The sequence below is a fragment of the Rattus norvegicus genome, chromosome Y (genome assembly GCF_021556685.1).
Source record: "Rattus norvegicus strain SHRSP/BbbUtx chromosome Y, alternate assembly SHRSP_T2T, whole genome shotgun sequence".
NCBI classification, from domain to species: domain Eukaryota; kingdom Metazoa; phylum Chordata; class Mammalia; order Rodentia; family Muridae; genus Rattus; species Rattus norvegicus.
In genome coordinates this window covers 17,032,686-17,038,632 of record NC_141555.1, presented here as the reverse complement: position 1 = coordinate 17,038,632, position 5,947 = coordinate 17,032,686, and positions in this window count along the sequence as shown.

The window sequence follows — 5,947 nt, the reverse complement described above, 5'->3', positions numbered from 1 at the left end:
AAGAGGATGAAGAGATCAGAGATGTAGAGAAGGAAGATGCCTTTCTGTCTTGGTATATAAAAAGAAAGAAATATGTGGTCCATTGGAGGGCTAAATTAGTCCTGGGTAGGTTTTTAGTGGGCTCCCTAAAGAGAGCATTGATCTGAGCTTTCCACATATGGGAATCAGGAGCTAAGAGCCTCTCAGAAGAATCTGGACTTGCCTGTTCTTATGGTCCCTGGAAATCAGAGAGTTTATATCATTCATTTCTTTATTCCAAAAGCCAAGTGTTGGAAAGGGCACAGTTGTTTCCTCAGAGCCCATGACCTTCATTGTTTTTTGTCAAGAAGAAAAATGTCCTAAGGAAGAAGGGATGGGCAAGTATCTTGTCCTCAGCTCAGAGTAAACTCCTCCAGGATTATGATCCCTATAGTGCAGTTTGAGTCTGACACTGATAAATGGGAAAGAGAAGTGATTCTAGTTGAGATTTCATCATCTCAGTCTTTTACTATTATTACTCTAACTACCATTCCCTGACAGTGACAGTTGAGATTTCTGAGTCAATAGTTGAGACTAGCTAGCACTTTCTTTTCTTTTATTTCTTCCATTTTTTTCTTTTTAGCAAATTTTTGGCTTACTTAATTGGATATTTCTATATTTACATTTCAAATGTTATTTTCTTTCCTAGTTTCCTGTCAATAAGAACCCTAACCGATCCCCCTACCCTTCTTCTATAACCTCCCTTACTGCACCTTGACATTCCCTTGATCGGGGAGTCAGACCTGGGAAGGACCAAGGGCTTCTCCTTCCATTGGTGCCCAAGAGGGCCATCCTCTGTTACATATGCAGTTGGAGCCATAGGTCTGTCCATGGACAGAATATTGGTTTAGTATCAGAAATCTCTTGTTCTTTGGCATTGATTTTCTTATGGAGTTGAAAGCACCTTCAGCTCTGTTTGGAGGGACAACCTTGATGCCCTCCATTGTTGATGTTATTATTATGGTTAGAATTAAGTATGACTATTTTCATGGAAAATCCCCAGCCAGCATCATAATACTAATACAAATCTGGTTGTCAAGAAAAATAATAACATTTTAAAGTTGTCCTGCTGACTAATAATATGACAAACCTGTGACTTTTCTGATATTTTGTCAACATCAGCTAATTCCCTGACCACATCAATATTGTGTCTTTGGCCTGAGTAAATGTTTCTTACTTCTCCCCTCACTATGTTACCATTGTTATGGTATAAATTCAGCATTGGAGGAAAATAAAATTTCACCTTGATCAGACTCTTATCTCAATGACGTACTTTGTGACCCTTGTCCCCAGTTCTAATCCAGGTACCCTCAGACCTCTCTCTTACAAATGGCACCCAAGGAGCGGCTCTTTGAAGGTGTCCTAGAGGAGAAAGTCATTCCCTGTGAATAGGCTGGTCTGTCTTCTTTGTTTTTGAAATCCTTTGCCCCCCCCCCCTTGGAGTTTTTGCTCCACCCCCACCACCTCCCAGAGCTTCTGCTGAGAGATGGGACAAGCATTTTACAGTTATCTTTTGTGATATGACTCAGGCTGTCATTCACAACACAAAGAATACGGTTAAAACTTAAAAATAAAATCTTTGATTTTGTAAAAATATTTGTCCATAGTTCCCCCAGGAGGGAACAATTGATTCATAAGATAGTACAGAGTTAGTGATTGTTTAATGGATGGGCTAACACTTTTACTGAAGTCTACCCTCTGTAATGAATAAAAGTTATGTTCATTTTGGGTACAAGGTTGACTCTCCATGTGTGAATGAGCAACACCAAGTACATGGATTAAAAACCTTATACCCTCATGCTACTACAGCGGTCACTTTGTCAATCTATTCTCCGTGGTTGAGCTCCAGAAGTGGTCCACTATGGAGTCTTACAACATTTTGGTGCATCACAAGGACTGTGATCCCTCCAGACCACAATTGGCTAAGAGATCGGAGGTAAGCTCAAGCAAGTCTGTGTTTTGTGTTCTGTGTTACTTTCTGTTTGTCTCTGTGTCATGTTTCGTCTTTGTTTCATGTTGAATTGAGTTGTCCGCCTCTCCTGTCTGAAGGGTTTTAGTCCCCGGTGGAGAAGGTTTATAGTCCACTCGGTGGTCCTATTGGTCCTGTAAGGGGTATACAGTTGTGACAGGTTGACTTGCTAGTTGTCACAAGCCATAGGCCCTTGAGGATGCTCTAGGAGGAGAAAGGAATCTAGGGGACACTCTAGAATCCCATTGGGAGGTGGGATCAGATGGTCTGCCTCATCCAAGAAGCAGCTAAGGTTAAGATGCATTTTTGGCCAGGTCCTGAAGGTAACAGGCATCTGTGGAATTCACTTACAGAATGATTTTTCTTGGTCTTTTTTTTTCTAGTTTGTTTTCTTTGGTATTGTCGTGTGTCTTTTTTGGCTTTTGTTTCATTTTTGGACTAGGGCTGATGATAGTGTTTGAAATCATGAAACTGTTTGCTTTGTTTCTCAAGAAGTTTTACTTGGTCCTCTTGGTGCTTAACTTGGAAATAATTTGCTTGAGAGAAATTGCTTTCTGCCAGGGAGCCTGCCTTATCTGCTGGCCCTATTGCAAGTGAGGAGTTGATCTTCAGCATTAAGTCACCTTCATTGTTAGTCCTCATTGACATAGACAGTGCCTCTGTTCCTATCCCTGCAGCAGGCAGTTCTTGCCACTATGGTCAAAAGGCTCCAGGTTGGGGGTCAGTGTAGTCCCTAAAATAGTTTCAGAAAACGTCTGCAGCAGATTGCGAGGAAGTTTGTTGTGCCAGACAAACATGCTTTACTCTAGGATGACAAGAGGAGAAAGTCATTGCACCGACTCTTCAGCTTCCTCCAACTGGAGGTTGTGGCCAAGGTCAGGATCAATATTTTCTTTTCCATGGCCCTCTTACTCAGTGAGAGGGCTTGGTGAAGGGTTACTACTGCAGTCCTGGGAGGAATATACTTCTTTAAAGATCAGTACTCCAGTGTTAGTAATCTATTTATTGGTTGCAAGAGGCAGGAAATCCAACGCAATTGTGACCCCTGTCCAGAAATGACAGCTGAAAGAGTCATTAAAACCAATTGTCTGTAACTATAGCTTACTCTCTGATATCTGAGCCTTCAGTTGGATAACACACCATTCAATTCTCAAATGATATTTTTTCCTGATCTTTTGGCGCAAGGTCACCAGGCATGTCTGACAGCCTGGGAGAAACTTCCCCCCTAAAGCAGACGAACCATACAATTATTTTATCAGCCACTTGGCATCTAGCACTCAGGTCCTAACCATCTCTCCATCCTTCTTTTATTACTTCTTACTGGAAGCCTATTGTCCTTCAGAGGCTGAGTCTCTTGAGAGGCAGAGACACTGAGCTGACTCTAAGGAGCTGAGCTGAGCTGAGGAGAATCTAAGTCCAGAGAGAGAGAGATGTTAACAGACCAGCTACCCATCTGCTCTCCTTATTGTTTCACAGGCACAAAGCTTGCCCTTGATTGTGGGCTGGCCTTTTCGCCCCAAGAAAGCTTGCTCATTTAGCTGTGCGACTGAATGTTATTTGTCACCTGATCTGGTTGTTCCAACCACTCTCACTAGGCCAACCCCTATCATTCTTGCCTGGCCCCTTACCACTGTTCTTCAGAATTTTATCATCTAAGACACTGTTCTTTGACTTAAAATATATCCCATCCTGCTAATATGCATGTCCCAGATTCATGTTCTGAAGGTCATAATTCTAAAACAAGGGGATGGTGCATCCTCCTAAATATTAAATTTACCTCTATGGTCTAAACCATGATTGATATATCTGGGGTCTTAGAATGTTTCAATCAGGTGCTGATACGGAGATTATATTTACTATAAAATTGTTAAAAGAGACATTGCATTCCTACTGCCCCGCTTTTGGGCATTGATCCAAAGAAGGAGCCCAGGGTGGCTCTGAACATGTCGCAAGGTACTCACGACTGCATCTACAGCCTGCACTCCACAGAGAGGAGCTGCTTCCTCAAAGAACTGCACTGCTTCCAGAAGAATTAGAAGCCTACCACCCACTCCAGGACAGCTAAAATATGTATTCTTCAACAATGCAATACATTTCATAGGATTTGAATTTTTGGATAATGCAATTATGATTGTTGCAGGAACACAAATTATATTATCTATTTGATTTATTTTGAGAATTCAAAAAATGTCAATCAGCATGCTATTTTTCCTTCTACGTATCAACACATTATTTATTTTTCAGTTATTGATGCTTTACTTTAATGACATGGGGTTTGCTTATTTCTTATATGACATGCATGGGATACCTATTTATCTCTTTGTCTTTTGCTTATATATTTTGTCCCTTAGAGATTTAATCACTTAACAGGCCTTGTTAAATAACAGTGAGTTAATATAGCAACAAAACATATTCACTTCTATTCTAATAGGCTAAATATTGACGATGCTTTGATGAGGGCCAAGCTCACCTACAAATCTCCATCCCAGTCCATGCAAGGACATTTTTGTTTTTCAGTCAAAGGAGGCAAACATTCTTTTCTGCCTACTGTCCTGATGCCTTTGCAGAAAAACCAAAAAAAAAAAATTGTCACCCCTGCGTGCTGAGCTGGACAGTCAATGGCGGATAAGTGAGTGATATATTCATGAATAAAAGTCCTAAGAGAGGAGGGCCGACATTAGCTGCTGCCTTATTTCATGATGAGCCTTGGTGACAAGATTCCCTTGGCCATGTGACAAGTAACACCCCAACCTAAGAGAGATGCAGTTTCCAAGGGGTTCATCCCAGGACATGCATGGCCACTAGTCACTTTTACATTTTAATATAAGTAAGGGGGAGATGTTGGTTGCGATGCCCTTGAAGCCCTCCATTGTAGATGTTATTATTATGGTTAGAATTAAGTATGAGTAGGTTCATGGAAAATCCCCAGCCACCTGAAGAAAGCTAATACAAATCTGGTGGGCAAGAAAAATAATAATATGATAATGTTGTCCTGCTGATTAATAATATGACAAACCTCGGAACTCTCTGAAATCCTTTCAACATCAGTTCCATGACCAAATGAATCCTGTGTGGTTGTCCTGAATAAATGTTTCTTAGTTCCCCCTCACTCTGTTACCCCTGTTATGGTATAAATTCAGCCTTGGAGAAAAATAAAATTGATGCCTTGTTCAGACTCTTGTCTTGGCATCCTTCTTTGCATCCTTGTCCCACATTTTTTTCCAGGTACCCTCAGAACCCTCACTTACACAGCATTTGTAATCCTTTCTCAAAATCTACCAAGAACAGATCCCTTGTCAGTAAACTAGTTTGCCACTCACATTCACTTCTGTATTTGATATGCTCTAGCTGTGTCTCTCTCAGGAAAGATCTGTATCCTGTACCTGGCAGCATACACTTCATAGCTTCCTCAATCATATTTAGTTTTGGTGGCATATATATCCTACAGCAATGAGGTTAGGTAGAATTTTCGCAAGGATTCTGTGCAACTAGCTCAAGAATGTAGAATCCACAATTGACAATGCCAAATAATCTCACACCTGTTCTTATGAACTGATTGAAGTTGAGGTTTAACTGGACCTCAAGCCATTCCTCTCACTGCTCATCCTCCTAAGTATTATGTATGGCCTGAAGAAATAATCATGGTAAAACATCCAAAACCCTCAAGACTGACACTGGGAGCACAGGTAGGTAGATATGAGAGAACTGATACTTAATTGGAAACAGAACCGCATTCTATAGTCCATGTTTTCCTTTGTTTTATTGATATCTGTTATGTTTTGGATAAAATAATGATTTGGGAGTTTATCATTTGATGTAGGTACACAATATTTACACTGTTATATTCACTCTACTGCTGGAACCACTTTGTTCCCAAAATCACTGAAAAAAAAATGGAATTGGAAAACAGATTTTTTGAAATCACATTCAGAAATACATATAAAGTCCCCTCTCATGGAA